Below are 17910 nucleotides of genomic sequence, written 5' to 3'. Positions count from 1 at the left end.
TTGTGTCTCGCTCAATGCCCGTGATGCGTACGCGACTGGGCGACGATGTCCGTCTGTCTCTTCCTGTAGCAGGACTGCGCCGAGACCATAGGACGACGCGTCGAAAGATAGCGTGATAGGCCGTTCCGGCGTAAAAGGCGAGGATCGGCGTTCTTGTGAGGTCATCCTTAACGCTCTCAAACGCTTGTTGGTGTCGATGGCTCCACAGCCACGCCGCGTCCTGCGACAGGAACTCGCGTAACGGCTTGGTCTTTTCCGCTAGCCCAGGCAGGAACTTCATGAGGTGGTTCACCATGCCGAAAAATGATCGTAGCTCCGCTACATTTCTCGGCGGTGACAGACGACGGACTGCCTCTGTTTTCGCCGGGTCCGCGGATATACCCTCGGCATTCAGGATGTGGCCAAGAAACTTTATCCTAGTTTTTCGAAACTGACGCTTTTGTGGGTTGAGCGTCACACCCGCTTTGGCTAGCGTCCTCAGCACGGCGCCGATCGTCCAGGCGCCGATCGTGTTCGGCTTGGTCTTTGCCGTAGATCAGAATGTCGTCCATATGACAGGACGTGCCTTCCAAGCCTTCAAAGATGCGCAACATCTCCCTCTGGAAAAATTCCGGCGCTCTGGAGATTCTGAAAGGCAGTCGCAGAAACCTGTATTGCCCGAACGGCGTGATGAACGTGGTCATCTCGGAGCTGGCGGGGGAAGTACCTGGCGAGTACCCTGCGTTTGCGCCAAGCTCGCTGAAGAAGTTGGCGCCGCTGATATGGCATAAATTCTCCTCCACCGTTGGCATGATCAGTTCTGCGTAGTCTACGCAGATACGTAGTTTCCCATCCTTCTTCTTTGCTACGACCATCGGCGCACATCAAGCTGTAGGGCGGTCGACTTGGTGGATAACTCCGAAACCCTCCATCCGCTTTAGTTCTGCCTGCACGCTGGGCAGCAGGGGGATGGGTACCCGACTGGGATAATTCACTGCGTGTGGCGTTGCACCTGCAACCAGTTTGATGTCGTAACCCGTATTCATATGGCCTAACGGTCCGAACAACTTGTTGTACTTGCACGCAGTGGGGTCGCTTGCAGGGCTTTCTTCCACAGCCAGGATCTGAGGGAGGAAGATGAGTGACTGGGTGGCCGGACGTCCGAGAATCGCATGCTGTAGGTTTCGGATGACAAAAACGTCCTGGGGGGTTGTCCGTCCATTCCATCTGATATCAGCTCTAAGCTGTCCCACTGTGTCAATCTTCGACCTTCCCGGTCCGTATATCACCTTATTAGGCCGTGTCACGCACGACAGAACGTTGGGGCCAGAGCTGACGCCGGTATAGCTGTCACATCCGCGCCTTTATCCACTTTACAGCGGACGTCGGTGTCGTGGACCCGAGCTGTGATATACCAGGGCTCGGTGGTGGGCGACGTGTTACTGATCGTGCCTAGGAAGACTTCCTCGAAGACGATCTTGGGGTTGGTCCCCCAGAGGAGCCAGGACGCTTTCCACGAGGCTGTTTGCCTGACTCGTTGGCCCTGTGCGACTGGCAGACCGTTGCGAAATGTCCAAGCTTCTGGCAAAGGACGCACTGCTTCCCTTGTGCCAGACAGTGTGCTCTTTCGTGTGGCTGTGCTGACCCCCACACCACCGGCAGGCGCTCCGTTGCTGAACGCTTTGCCCAGCTGAGTGACGAGGGGTGGGTCGGCGAGTCAGTCGAGAGCTGTTGGTTCGCTGGCAGGGATGTTGAGTTACCGCATCAAGCGCAGGCGTGGCTGTCAGAGGAAGAGAGACCGTTTCCCCGAACAACAGGGTGTTGGCCCTTGACCGTTTCCGACTGGCGAGCCGTGTTGACTGCTTTCTCCAAGGTCAGATTAGCGTCCAATTGAAGCTTCTCGCTCAAATTCTTGTCCCGGAGTCTGACGACTAATCGGTCTGGGGTAAGTTCGTCCTTCAGGGATCCGAAGTCGCAGCTCTCTGCCAGGCGACGTAGATCCGTCACGAATTCCTCGACGGCCTCATGTTCTAGCTGGCTGCGCTGGTTGAAGCGGCGCGTTCGAAAATGACGAAAAAATGAAACACGAGAAAGGAACATTGGAGGGACGACAAGACCCGTTCTCTAACACAGCAAACCCTTTAATGACCAATTTCCAAATAAACCAATTTCCGAATTGGTGGCGAGGGACGCCACACTTAGACAATTACTCCTCGTGAGTGTGGCGTCGGTTGCTCCCTCGCCACCAATTCGGAAGTTGTTGGGTACGTAGGTGATCCTGTCATTAAAGGGTTTGCTGTGTTCGAGAACGTGTCGTGTCGTGCCTCCCCTGTCCCTTTCTCGGGTTCCACTTTTTCGCCATGTACCAGCTGGCCTGCACCCTTGCCCTTCTGCCATTTCGTAAAATGACGTTGCGCCTCGGAATGAAGTGCTTCTCGATTCGTGACTTCAGCCTGTTGTAGTCCTTCACTTCCTCATCTTCGAGTCATAGAGAGACCAGGGCGTCTTCCGCTTCGTTTCCAATGGCGTACAGAAACGTATTGATATGTATCCTGCTTCTGGAGACCAGATATGACGTGGTACCGCTCCCACCTCACAATCAACCGTTTCCAACTATCGGGATGGCGGAAGTCGAACCGCTCGGGGAGTTCGATCGCGAAGGGTTTGAAGGAGGAGGATGTGTGCGGTACCGTCGACGTGGCAGAAGTTCCTGGAGTCGGCTCATCGTTCGACATGGGTATGCAGAAGCGGTGCGCCAGCCAGTTGCGGCAGTATTGTCGGCTGAGACGTGGCCACTGACCACTGTCACTATGTCGTAGTCCAGCGTGTGCTGATCAAAGGACAGAAGTGAAGGAGAAGACCAGCCCGCAGAACGGCAGAACAATTGCTGACATTACCAGCTTTCACCAGCTCGCGCTAGTCTCCGACAACGAGCGAGTCTCGATGTCGTCTATTGTACATTCAATTCGATTCAATCCAATTCAATTCAATTTTGATTAGTCTAAGAGTATCATGATTACAACAGTACCCGCCTAAGCCTTGGGGCTTGTGGGCAGGTAACAGTCAATGGCGCGTTCAATACTTAAAGTTAAAACATTGATAACAGTAAAGTAAAAGGCAAGCAATAAAATACAGATATTGAACCACCATTGATCTTCACAAAAATCCAACAAACCCTGGAAAACCCTCAAAAACACATAGCAAAGGGATATCTCAAATGGTCTTTATAGTACCTGCTACAGAGCGCAGCAAAGCCTTTAAAGCTTTAATTGAACCTAAATCAAGGGAGTCATGCGGCAAGCCATTAAATATGACCGGGATATAGTAATGCCGCTGACCCTTACCATAATTCGTGAAAACACGGGGCACTGAATATACTTCTGGACTTCTCAATTCTCGCGTGTAGCACTTCATGACTTTATACTCTTGAGACCAATAATGTTTACGTACAACGGTATTGACAAACAAATCCATAAAATCTGGAAGATTATTTGTTCGGAATAGATCATAATTGCCCGAGCCTAAACCATACATCAAGTTTTTTAAAGAACAGAGCAGAGAGTTATTATTTCGTTCCCTCCAAGTAGCTGAACAGTTAAAGAACAATGTTATACCATATCTTAACACAGAATAACCAAGAGACTGTAATATCATCCTCCGAATGACATAAGGTGTATAGCTTTTCACGTTATACAACAAGCAAGCAATAACGCGAATTTTTTTTCAACACCCACGTCAAATGTGTGTTCCACTTTAAATCTGAGTCCAAATGTATACCCATATATTTTATGGACGACACACAGACTAATGGCTCACAGTCACAATTACAGCACTTGGTACTATGCAAGTAGAAATGCAAATTGCATACTACGAAAACAAATAAGTCTTGATTTTACTGGGTTAGCCCTTATTGTATTATCAATAAACCAATCCATAACACGTAAGGCATCGTCCTGCAGTAAACGTAACGCCTCACTATATGACGAATGAATAGAGAGCAAAAGCGTATCATCGGCATACTGAAAAATATAAGAGGTCTGAGGAATGGTACCCAGCTCACTCACATCAACATTAAAAAGAAGTGGAGCTAGGCATGATCCTTGAGGCACACCAGAATTTATTTTGGCAATACCGCTGCGCTTATTCCCCACTATGACTAGTTGGGGCCTATTTTCCAGATAAGACTGAAACGATTTAAGAAAAGGTCCTCTGAAACCCAGATAATAAAGCCTTTCCCAAAGACGAGAGTGATTAATGAGATTAATGCAATGAGATTTTTGTCAAGAGCAGAATATAAGAGATCCAACAAGTCTTCAAGCAGGCTGATTGTACCCCTGCCCCGAACAAACCCATATTGAGCATGAGAGAGCAACTGATGACCCTCTAAAAAAGAAGTCATTATCTTAACAACATGCTTCTCCAATATTTGCATTAAAGTCGGAAGCACTGAAATTGGTCGATAATTTTGTATCACGTCAGCCCTACCGCCTTTAAAAAGTGGTCGGACAATCGCTCTCTTGAGTGTAATTGGAACAATGCCTGTAGTCAACGAGCCATTTAATATCAACAAAACAGCGTCTTTCAAATAATTGTAGTTTCGTTTAAGATCACTTATCCGAATGCCATCAATACCAGGTGATTTACACTGATTGAAACTGCCAATGTAGGTCCATAGGTCTGTCTCATCCAAGGCAGGTAGAAAGGCAGATGTCATTGAGGTACACGATACATTTGTACTTAAACATGGTCGAACCTCCTGAGCAGCAGAGCTGAAGTGATGGTTAAAATCATCAGCCAATTCCTGATGCGAGCAGTTAAAATGTTTACTAAGAAATGCCTCAGTGTTTGTGTCAGGACAGTTACCACGTAATTCATTTACGGTTTTCCAAGTTTGCTTTGGGTTATTGCAATATTTGGAAAATTTTTCAAAGTAAAAACACTTTTTTGCAAGTTTTAAACTAGCAGTTACTTTACTTCTCTGAGCCCTGTATTGCTTCATTAATTCTTTGTCATTAGGTTTCTTCCGGAACCTTTTCCAAAGCATATTCTTTTCTGTAACTTGAGATAAGATATCATTCGAGAGCCAAGAGTATTCAGGATGCCGTTTTCTTCGGAAGACAGTAAATGTTGCCCGCTGATAAAATTCTTGCAACTGGTCTACCAAGTTATCGTAAGCCTGGCTGGGAGTGTTGTTTACTAACAACTTATTCCAGTCGTAGTCCGCGATTAGTTTATCCAAAATTCTGTTATCAATAACTGTAACACGCACATCTGACGTATCAGTTGGTCTACGTATCTGATTTCCAAGAGAAACATAAATGAAATAATGATCGGCCATCTTTTCTTCGATAATAGCGCCTAACATGTTGCAGTCCTTTGAGCGGATATTGATATGGTCGGTACACGAAGCATGAATCTGATCAAGACACTTCTCCACTCTCGTCGGACCCTTGATAAGCGTTTCTATACCAAAATCCGCTAGCAAGTCCAAGTATTCCGATACAACGAGGCGCTTATCGTCTAATATGTCTATGTTAATATCTCCTACAAGACACACAGTATCCCAGGAGCTCAATAGTGCTAGCGTAGTACGTAATTCTGTCAAGAAGAACCTGTAGTTGGATGAAGGAGGCCGATAACAGGCCAGGATGGCAAGAGAATGCCACTCGTTGCTTACCATCATAAGCAGAGACTCTGCCTCTCGAAACTTTGTGTCGACTACATCACCCTGATAAGAATGCTTAACGAAAATAGCCACTCCTCCACCCCGTTGATTAAATCTAAGGCGGAAATAAGATTCAAAACCCTTTAATTGGTAATGTGCGGTTTCAGCAACAGTAATATTAACTTCTGAGATAACAAGTATTTTTATAATATCATAATAACTCTCAACATAAATACAAAGTTCTGCCCAGTGCTTCCTCAAACTCCTGATGTTTAGGTGGAGTATACCAATTGCAGGACTGACTGAATGTCTCTGATTGGATAGAGCCCCCTTTAGAGCATGGAAATTAACAAGACTGAGGAACTGATTCTCCATAGACAAAGTGTAATGCTAAAACAGAACAGGCCAACAGGCAACTAGACAATCCTGTCTATATCTTTGAGATACCTTATTCGAATGGCAGATTCACCCTCTGCTTTCCTGACGAATATTTTCCCGTTTCGAATACATATAATAACAATAATAATAATAATGATGATGATGATGATGGTGATAATGGTGATGATGATGATAATGATAATGACACAATGTAAGGTAGCGTAAACGGAAAGCTACTGACTAGACAGATTATTGAGACAGGGAAGTCTAGCCATTGCAAAGATGTCGGAAGAGGCTATGGAATCAGAAGCCCGCACAATATTTTTTAAGCAGTTACTTCAATCATCACATCACATCACATCACATCACATCACATCACATCACATCACATCACATCACATCACATCACATCACATCACATCACATCACATCACATCACATCACATCACATCACGTCACGTCACGTCACGTCACGTCACGTCACGTCACGTCACGTCACGTCACGTCACGTCACGTCACGTCACGTCACGTCACGTCACGTCACGTCACGTCACGTCACGTCACGTCACGTCACGTCACGTCACGTCACGTCACATCACATCACATCACATCACTGAAAGTGGACAGTACATATCAGGCGGGTCCGCCTAAGCCCGAAGGCTTGTTGCGCGGGACCCGGCAGCAGCGACAGATACTACTTGTGTTTATAAGGTTAAACATACATTGGAAGCATGGATGATATCTAATACATAATACATAGTGCCTAGTAAGATTAACTTAACAAAAGCATGGCACGTAATGGGAACTGACTGGTGGTTACATTCCAAGTAGGTAGACAATTCAGTTCACGAACAGTTCAATTCTTGTTATTTAGAGAGCATTCCGTTGGGGACATTTAGCGGGGTGGACTGAGTGATATGGTGTCAAAGTGATGTTTATAGAATAAATCCCTCAATGATTGCTTTAGCTGACGTTTCGAATTTATATGCAGTATTTCACTTGGGAGCCGGTTAAAGACTGCTGGCACATAGTAGTTTCTACAATAAGTTCCGTATCGTGTGACAGTGGTCGGTGTGAAGAAACGGACCGGTTCGATCCTGAGTTGCCTGGTTCGAACTACAGGTATCTTAAATTGATCCATCCAGAAATACTTCAAAGCTACTGAATAGACAAAAAGATTATTGAGACAGGGAAGTCTAGCCATTGCAAATATGTCGGAAGAGGCTACGGAATCAGAAGCCCGCACAATATTTTTTAAGCAGTTACGAAGAATAGAGTTAATTTTGGATTTCCACGTCTCGCTACAATGGCTGAAAAGAGTGATGCCGTAGCGCAGAACACTATAGCCCAGGCTGTCCTAGACCGTTCTTCTGATCTTCTGCGGAGTGATATAGCGTAAACGGTATAGAACGCAGGACACCTGTCTTAGCCTTGCACATACGTAGGCCAAATGTTGGTTCCACGACATGTCCGAGTTAAAGGTGATGCCTAAGTATTTCACGGCGTCACTGTAAGCTAATCGATCGCATTCACACCTGATACAATGTGGGCTATGTAAGGATAGAGGGATCAGAGCTGGCAATCGTTTCAAAGGGTTGTGGAAGACCATCAGTTGCGTCTTTTCCCGGTTAATGCCGATTTGGTTTTTCGTGAACCAGTCCCAAACAGCGCAGGTATCTTTTTGCAGTAGGCTAACGCAGGTAGCGTAGTCCGCATGTACTGATGCCAGTACGGTGTCGTCTCCGTATTGATACAGTCGGCAACCTGTGATTACGGTCGCGAGATCATTGATATAGAGGTTAAATAATAAAGGAGCAAGCACAGACCCTTGAGGGACACCACTATTGACCGGTAAGGTTGTAGTATGTTCTCCACAGACCAACACGCACTGCGTTCTGTCTTTTAAAAAATCTTCAAGCCACTGAAATATTCGGCCACGAAAACCGTAAGCTTCGACTTTTTGTAGGAGGATAGAGTGGGATACCGTGTCAAAAGCTTTAGCGAGGTCAAGTAGTAAACATGTGACAAACATATTCTTTTCGAAGGGAGAGTTAATTAAATCAGCAACATCATCGAGTAAGAGGTTCGTGCCTCGCGCTGCTATGAATCCGTATTGTGTGGGAGCAATTGTACCGTTTATCTGCAGAAAATCGAACATAATTATTGAAACGTATTTTTCCATGATTGCAGCTAACGTTGGGAGTAAGGAAATCGGGCAGTAATTTTCCACGGAACTCCTGTTACGCTTTTTATATATAGGTCTGATAATGGCCCGTTTTAATGCGTCGGGGATAACGCCCGCAGTAAAGGTCCCGTTTAAGATATAAAGAAGGCTACTACTAATCAAATCGTAATTCCGTTTTATATCAGCTCTTCGGATCTGGTCACAACCCGCTGATCGAAGAGACAAACCCTTAACGATAGTCCGAAGCTCTGGTTCGATCATGTCTGGTAATGCACATGTATCGGGCACAGAACCGGGCGCGCAAACATATGGCACCGAGTCATTATTGTTACAATAGACAGTTGCAAAATAAGAGCTGAAATGTTCGGCCAACCCTCGGGAGGAGGAGAAGTTCCAGCGTATAGAGTCATCTAGGTTGCCTCCACGCGGGTGTCCTCTGAGCTCATCTATTAGGTGCCAGGTGGCCTGAGGGTTCTGCCTGTTAACATTAAATGCGTTAACGTAATAAGATTTCTTTGCCAGTCGTATCATAGGAGTGACCTTGTTCCTCACATCTTTATACTGCATTTTCAGATAATCGTCACCTGGGTTCCGGCGACATCTCCTCCACAGGACTTCCTTTTGCCTTATCATGGTTAATACGTCGGTATTTAACCAGGGCTCTGCACGCCGCTTTCGAATTTTCTTTACTGATGTAGCAGCGCGATAACTGTCACAGAAGTAACTAGTAAACTTGGCGTATGCCTCAAGGTGGTCCACACAGTTTTCAACGGCGGCCCAGACGCACCGTGCGAGATGATGATCTAATACTTTTGTGTTAATGCACACTATGTACTTATCTACAGCATAAGTTCGGGTAGTTGATTTATGCTCTAAAAACAAAAAAAAACGAGATATAGTGGTCCGCTATTTTGTGCTGAATCACGCCAGCCAAAGCAATCTCGTGAGAAGTTCGAATATTGATATGGTCTAAACAGGAAGACGTAATCTTATCATTCCTGTATTCTTCTCGTGTGGGAGACTGTACGACCGCATTTAATCCAAATTCCGCTAGCGTGTTTAAGTAGTCCATTACAATCACTCTCTCAGGTCTTGACAGGTCGATATTCATGTCTCCCACCATGTAAACGTGATTTACATGGTCGAAATATCTACAAATTGTTTTCAGTTCACACAAGACGCTATTAATACTAAGGTTAGGAGGGCGATAGATTGCCAGTAGGGTGTAGGTTAGAAGGTCATTTGAAAAAGTGTACGCGAGACATTCCGTGCTTGACGTGGAGAGAGGTAGCGGTTCAACAGTCCAGCTTTCTTTTGCCAGTACAGCAATCCCACCGCCTCCACGTCCATTCCGCGTACAGAAAAAGCTGTTGTAGCCCGGTAGCCGGACAAAAGAATTTGCACTTTCATCTAGGTTTATTTTCAGTTAACACAATGATATCAAAACTGGACAGATGACCGGCCAGGTAACAAATGAATTCATCCCAGTGTCTTTTTGCACTTCTTATATTGACATGTAACAGGCCGAGCACGTTTCTTTGGTGCTGAAGATCTAAGTCAACAAACACAGAGTGAACATCCTTAAAGGATGAAGTCATAATACAAGGTAATAACCGTAAAAGGACAAAGATAAATACTTACAGAAGGCGATCAATATCGTCACTAGAAACAAGACGCATTGTGGGCGTATCTTCACTCTTTTTCACAAAAATTTTACCATTTTTGATCCAGGTAAATCGATAGCCTCGTTCCTTTGATCTAACCCTCGCTTGCCAAAAAAGCTGTTTGTTCTGGCGCGTAAGGTTTTCATTAAAGTAGATATCGGCCGGGGTGTTATCACTCATGCTCAAGGTACGAACCAATTTTCTCAAGCTCATCCATTTGTCCCTGGCATTACTAGTGGTAAACTGCACGAGAATCGTGGGTATTTTGTCCTGCCTAGAAGGAAGACGATGGGCGGCCTGTATGTCATCCCTAGAAAATTCTAAGTTCAGACGGGCAGCTAAATCTTGAAGGACATTTATAATTTCTTCACCTGGCACGAGGGGTATACCCTGTATTTCCATGTTTAGCCGTCTGGTGTATTGCTCACAGTTGTTTAGGGAGATGTGCAGTTCTTTGATCTCAGTAGCTTGGTCCGTCAGTTTCTTTTCGATTGAGCCAGTCCTAAGTTGGATTTCAGTAATCTCGGTGTCTTTCTTCCGTAGATCCTCTAGTAGGGTATCATACTTTTCGGACAGAAATGACATAGATTCCTTAATCTCTTCAGTAGTGGTCTTGATCGGGAGCAGGGATTCGACAGTCACCTTAATTGTTGAGAGTTCATCAACTTTTGCACGAAGTGGGAGAAGACAGTTGATGCTGTCTTTCAAGGAGGTTAACTCATTTAGCACCTTAGCAAGGGTGGTGCCCTCCGCATCCGTGGTCTCTCTGTTTGGAATTGACCGCACTTCAGCAGCACGACAGGTTTTACATTGCCAGTAGTTTTTTTTTTGCGGTACTCATAGATCTGTACGTTTTTTCCGTCACCCCAGCGCATTGTGACCCAAACTGATAGCCATAGTTGCAGGTAGAACACTGAATGAAATTCCCAGCGCTAGGCAGATTCTTATCACAAACTAGACAATTGGACATTGTTGTGCAGTCAGCGGCGGCAGACAGAGTAGAGGATCAAGTAATATTACCTGTATAGCAAAACAGAGGTTGTACGTGAAAACAGTCAGTGTTGCCGCTGACTGCGAGGCGTTGGCAGGTTGTCGTCTCTTTTAAAGGTATTCACAAGGCCGCCATCCAGTGGGCTTGGTAGACATTGCCGTAGAAGCGATAAGCACGGGAAGAACCAGGAGGCCAGACAGGTGCTGTTTCACGCAGATAAGTTCAGACGTTGACAGCGCGCGGGTGCCGGTGGAGCCGAGCAGGTCTCACAATCTGTATAGCAAAACAGAGGTCGTACGTGAAAACAGTCAGTGTTGCCGCTGACTGCGAGGCGTTGGCAGGTTGTCGTCTCTTTTAAACGTATTCACAAGGCCGCCATCCAGTGGGCTTGGTAGACATTGCCGTAGAAGCGATAAGCACGGGAAGAACCAGGAGGCCAGACAGGTGCTGTTTCACGCAGATAAGTTCAGACGTTGACAGCGCGCGGGTGCCGGTGGAGCCGAGCAGGTCTCACAATCTGTATAGCAAAACAGAGGTCGTACGTGAAAACAGTCAGTGTTGCCGCTGACTGCGAGGCGTTGGCAGGTTGTCGTCTCTTTTAAACGTATTCACAAGGCCGCCATCCAGTGGGCTTGGTAGACATTGCCGTAGAAGCGATAAGCACGGGAAGAACCAGGAGGCCAGACAGGTGCTGTTTCACGCAGATAAGTTCAGATGTTGACAGCGCGCGGGTGCCGGTGGAGCCGAGCAGGTCTCACAATCTGTATAGCAAAACAGAGGTCGTACGTGAAAACAGTCAGTGTTGCCGCTGACTGCGAGGCGTTGGCAGGTTGTCGTCTCTTTTAAACGTATTCACAAGGCCGCCATCCAGTGGGCTTGGTAGACATTGCCGTAGAAGCGATAAGCACGGGAAGAACCAGGAGGCCAGACAGGTGCTGTTTCACGCAGATAAGTTCAGATGTTGACAGCGCGCGGGTGCCGGTGGAGCCGAGCAGGTCTCACAATCTGTATAGCAAAACAGAGGTCGTACGTGAAAACAGTCAGTGTTGCCGCTGACTGCGAGGCGTTGGCAGGTTGTCGTCTCTTTTAAACGTATTCACAAGGCCGCCATCCAGTGGGCTTGGTAGACATTGCCGTAGAAGCGATAAGCACGGGAAGAACCAGGAGGCCAGACAGGTGCTGTTTCACGCAGATAAGTTCAGATGTTGACAGCGCGCGGGTGCCGGTGGAGCCGAGCAGGTCTCACAATCTGTATAGCAAAACAGAGGTCGTACGTGAAAACAGTCAGTGTTGCCGCTGACTGCGAGGCGTTGGCAGGTTGTCGTCTCTTTTAAACGTATTCACAAGGCCGCCATCCAGTGGGCTTGGTAGGCATTGCCGTAGAAGCGATAAGCACGGGAAGAACCAGGAGGCCAGACAGGTACTGTTTCACGCAGATAAGTTCAGATGTTGACAGCGCGCGGGTGCCGGTGGAGCCGAGCAGGTCTCACAATCTGTATAGCAAAACAGAGGTCGTACGTGAAAACAGTCAGTGTTGCCGCTGACTGCGAGGCGTTGGCAGGTTGTCGTCTCTTTTAAACGTATTCACAAGGCCGCCATCCAGTGGGCTTGGTAGGCATTGCCGTAGAAGCGATAAGCACGGGAAGAACCAGGAGGCCAGACAGGTACTGTTTCACGCAGATAAGTTCAGATGTTGACAGCGCGCGGGTACCGGTGGAGCCGAGCAGGTCTCACAATCTGTATAGCAAAACAGAGGTTGTACGTGAAAACAGTCAGTGTTGCCGCTGACTGCCGCTGCTGAATAATAATAATACTAATACTAATAATAATAATAATAATCAAATGAAATCAAATCTTTATTAACTGAAAGTGGACAGTACATATCAGGCGGGTCCGCCTAAGCCCGAAGGCTTGTTGCGCGGGACCCGGCAGCAGCGACAAACACTACTTGTGTTTATAAGGTTAAACATACATTGGAAGCATGGATGATATCTAATACATAATACGTAGTGCCTAGTAAGATTAACTTAACAAAAGCAAGGCACGTATTGGGAACTGACTGGTGGTTACAATCCAAGTAGGTAGACAGTTCAGATCACGAACAGTTCAATTCTTTTTATTTAGAGAGCATTCCGTAGGGAACATTTAGCGGGGTGGACTGAGTGATATGGTGTCAAGGTGATGATAATAACAATAATAATAATAATAATAATGATAATAATAATAATAATAATAATAATAATAATAATAATAATAATAATACCTTTATTAATGTGCCCAAGAACAGCCGTAGCCTTGGTGTCGGCGCACGCAGACAATGCAGTATTTACAAATATATACACACACATATACACACATATACAGATTAGGCGAAACATAACATAACATATTCAGGAAGAGGAACGTAACAGGAAGATATTCACACTGATACATACAGTAGAGACTTAGAGATACACAGTACATAGTACTAAAAGGGGGAAAAAACTGTACAACTTCATGTGTTACTGAGTGAACGCAAGAGGAGAGTTTTAAAAACGTTTGAATGGGAGGTAAAGATATCAACAGAAGGGTGAATTGGCGTTTGTCATTTGTTGAATGCGTATGATCGGATTTGCAGGCATGTGGTGGGATAAGCACAATATATTCGTGTGTCGGGTTACTTTGACAGGTACGGCGATATGAAGCTGATGTAATAAAGATGGTGTATCGAGAAAACTATGTAAGATCTTATAACAGAGCATAATATCATAAAAACGGCGTCGCGTTGAGAGTGGTTGGAGGTTAAGAAATCACATTATCTCTCTATAGACATACATTCTAAAGTGAGGACTTTTTCTTAACATAATAATAATAATATTAATAATAATAATAATAACTTTATTAATGTGCCCAAGAACAGCCGAAGCCTTGGTGTTGGCGCACGCAGACAATGCAGTATTTACAAATATATATACACACACATATATATAGATTAGGCGAAACATAACATACCATATTCAGGAAGAGGAACGTAACAGGAAGATATTATACAGATATACATAGATATACACAGATATATACATACAGTACAGACTTAGAGATATACAGCACGTAGCACTAAAAGGGAAAAGAAACTGTACAACTTCACGTGTTACTGAGTGAACGCAAGAGGAGAGTTTTAAAAGCGTTTGAATGGGAGTTAAAGATATCAACAGAGGGGTGAATTGCGTTTGTCATTTGTTGAATACGTACGATCGGATTTGCAGGCATATGGTGGGATAAGTACAATATACAAGGCCTAACAGACGTAAAGTTGGCCGAGCGGACGAAACAAAGATCAAGGAATTGTCCCCTACGGTTGGGGACAGTGTTAACTTGGGAGAGCGACAAGAAATCGGCAAAGTCACGAAAACAGTTTACACCGTTTAAACCGTAAGAGGGTTGGGGAACGGCAGGGGAAAGTTGTTGAGCTTCGAAATGAATGAGGTAGATTGAAATCATCCAACATCAAGATGTCACAGTGTCTGTCAAGTAATGGCTCCAGGGACAGAAGGTACTGGGAGAGTTCTGACGGATTAAACAATGGTGGGAAGTAGTGAACACCCACAAGTAAGTTGGGGTCATTGAGGCGATGAATTTCTATCCATACCGACTCAGGGTATTGCTCCATGTCGCGGCGACGTATAACTTTCAAGGCATTGGACACTGCAATTAGGCACCCACCGCCACGTGCAGTAGCTTTCCCAGGAACAACGCGATCTGAACGGAACACACTATAGCAATCGGGAAAATAGGCGCTGTTCGGGATAGAGTCATTTAACCAGATTTCAGAGAGACAAATGATGTCGTATTCGCACTCACACACAGCAGAGAAAAAGCTCGAACTCTTCGTACGCAAACCACGCACGTTTTGGTAGTAGAGACTTGCCCACTCATTCTTGACCCGCCATCCGTGGGAGCACGTTGGTCGGAACTGTAGATCATGCTGCTGTGGAGCCGACCCCTGAACTGCTTGACTAAGCAGCCAGAGGGCCACACCGCAGGATCGTGAAGGAGGTCAAAGGCAGCGTTGTCAGTTGAGATGTGGAACGAGGCGTAGGTTTCGAAAGGTGATTTTAACTTTGTGCACTTGATAGAGGAGGAGTCAGTCTTCTTTGCGTCGAATGCAGTGATGTCGTCTACAGTTGTCGCAGGAAGGAGCTTGGTGACGAATAGTGCCTTCTTGGCGCGGCGCGGTTCCACGGCACGGAGGCCTTCGGAAATCGACGTGCCGAAGAAAGCTGTGGGCTGAGGTGTACGTACGGTGGGCATTTCAATCGACGACATCTCACCGTTAGAAAGACTTCGTGAAGATGTGTTACCTACAGGTAGTTTAGCGGCCTGTGCCGCGAACGTGACTCCCGGCATTCTAGTTAAATCCTTAGAAGGGGCCGAAGTAGGGAGGGAGGCCGGTTGCGACGACGCCACATTTGCACAAAAATTCGGAGTGACTAATGAATAACTAGTGAATAATAATAATAATAATAATAATAATAAAACCAAGGCTTCGGCTGTTCTTGGGCACATTAATAAAGGTATTATTATTATTATTATTTATTATTATTATTTTTCAAGATGGCGCCCAGTGCCGACACGTGTGTCATCTGCGCTCTGCCGTTCTACGGTAAACAATCTACTCTGAAGTGTACAAAGTGCGACAAACGGGTGCATGCTAAATGCATGAACCTTACCTCCGAGGATGCCAAAATTCCGGACGTCGTAAGTCGTTTTTTATGCCCGCTCTGTGACTCTGTGCCATCGCCTTCGGTGACCACTAAGCCTAACGAGACCAACCTGCCATCGTGTCCGGCTTCCCCACCGAGATTCTCCCTGCCCCACCGGATTGCCTTGACCTCGCTTCCCTACTCCAAGCTGCCCTTCAGGGGATTTCCTTCCTGACCGACGAAGTGGCCGCGCTCCGCCGTGATAACGCCCAACTCAAAAAGGAGTTTCACGAATCTTCTTCGGCTATGGTGATCCAGATCAACTCTCTGCGAGCTGAAATGCGTAAAGCTTCTCTTCGTAGGGATGCAGCCGTCACTCAGAATTTGCGTTCAAATGTGACGTCGTCGCAACCGGCCTTCCTCCATACTTCGGCCCCATCTAAGGATTTGACTCGAATGCCGGGAGTCACATTCGCGGCACAGGCCGCTAAACTACCTGTAGGTAACACATCTTCACCAAGTCTTTCTAACGGTGAGATGTCGCCGATTGAAATGCCCAACGTACGTGCACCTCAGTCCAGAGCTTTCCTCGGCACGTCGATTTCCGAAGGCCTAAGTGCCGTGGAACCGCGCCGCGCCAACAAGGCACTATTCGTCACCAAGCTCCTTCCTGCGACAACTGTAGACGACATCACTGCATTCGTCGCAAAGAAAACTGACTCCTCGTCTATCAAGTGCACAAATTTAAAATCACGTTACGAAACCTATGCCTCGTTCCACATCTCAACTGACGACGCTGCCTTTGACCTCCTTCACGATCCTGCGGTGTGGCCCTCTGGCTGCCTAGTCAAGCAGTTCAGGGGTCGGCTCCACAGCAGCGTGATCTACAGTTCCGACCAACATGCTCCCACGGATGGCATTCAAGAATGAGTGGGCAAGTATCTACTACCAAAACGTGCGTGGTTTGCGTACGAAGAGTTCGAGCTTTTTCTCAGCTGTGTGTGAGTGCGAATACGACATCATCTGTCTTTCTGAAACCTGGCTCAATGACTCTATCCCGAAGAGCGCCTATTTTCCCGATTGCTATAGTGTGTACCGTTCAGATCGCGTTGTTCCTGGCACGAACAAGCATTTATGCCGTCCGTTTCGCCTATGCTGTTATCTGTCATGCTTGTTCGTCAAGCGGCCGTGAGAAAGCGCTGCAATCAAGCGCTCTTTTCGCGCTACAGAAACTGATTCCGTCGTAGTTTCGGAACTCCGGGCCCTTTCTGCTGGCCCTGGAAAAAGAAGACTCGTATGAGCTAGAGAGTTGCAACATACTGCATTCGCGTTCTCATGTCAACGCCCACAACTTCACAGTTGATACCTCCGGTGTAATCATCCTAATTAAAAAGTTAGAAAATTAAATTAATTAATTAATCAGTTAATTGCGCGACAAAAAACACAATTAAATGCTCCAGGTCACTGGTAACACTATGTACTTAGTTTCATTCTTCTGCGATGAGTCATTATTTTTTAAAGGTGGGGTCAATCTTAAATGGAACACCCTGTATATATATATATGTGTGTGTGTGTATATATATTTGTAAATACTGCATTGTCTGCGTGCGCTAACACCAAGGCTTCGGCTGTTCTTGGGCACATTAATAAAAGTATTATTATTATTATTATTATCCGCAGGCTGACGGCCTGATTGAACGATTTAACCGAGTGGTGAATGACCAGGTGCAATTAGCAGTTATACAAGGGAAACCCGTGACTGAAGTAGTGCAGCAAGGACTCTTGGTGTTCCGATGTACCCCACATGCCAGAGCGGTTTTATTTTATTGCAACGGCTATATTGGATGCCGCGTACAATGTTGCATGTGACCGCCATTCAGGTGCCTTCAGTCCCAGCTGGAGCATATATCCATCATCAGGTGCGTACTCGTCAAGACCACATAACGCGGAATACGTATGCTCGCCGAGGTGCAAGAATTCCACGTTTTTTTGGCCCTGGGGACTATGCACACATAGGATTCAATGGGAAAGGAACAGCAACGCTCCGGTTTTCAAAGCCATTGATGGTGCTGATCAGTTGTGGCACCAATTCGTTTTTGCTGCTCGATCGGAGGGTATGAAATGTTTCAAAGTTGTTTGATTGGCTTTGGTTGGTTGGTTTCAAACTTGGTTGGTTATCCGCGATGTGTTTCTACGGGCAGTTCGTCAGAGTGGTCATTGCCAGCTGTCGATAGTGAAACCGGTGGTTCATTCGACAGTGGACAGACCGTTCCGTCAATGAGTGTTCAGACTGACCAGGAAACCACTGATCCGACTAGTAAAGACACTGTGACCGGGAAGGCACAAGAGCCTTTGACTCCTGTCAC

General features: G+C 46.2%; 1 protein-coding gene across 4 annotated transcripts in view; it reads left to right on the top strand.

Annotated features, from left to right (window-relative positions):
• Nucleotides 1-17910, top strand: part of LOC135371150 (uncharacterized) — a 279646-nt gene that overhangs the window by 135420 nt on the left and 126316 nt on the right. The window lies entirely within an intron of this gene.

Source organism: Ornithodoros turicata, chromosome 10, assembly GCF_037126465.1.
Source record: "Ornithodoros turicata isolate Travis chromosome 10, ASM3712646v1, whole genome shotgun sequence".
Lineage (NCBI taxonomy): Eukaryota > Metazoa > Arthropoda > Arachnida > Ixodida > Argasidae > Ornithodoros > Ornithodoros turicata.
Note: the sequence above shows the minus strand (reverse complement) of the source record. Positions and strands in the feature narration are given on the sequence as shown.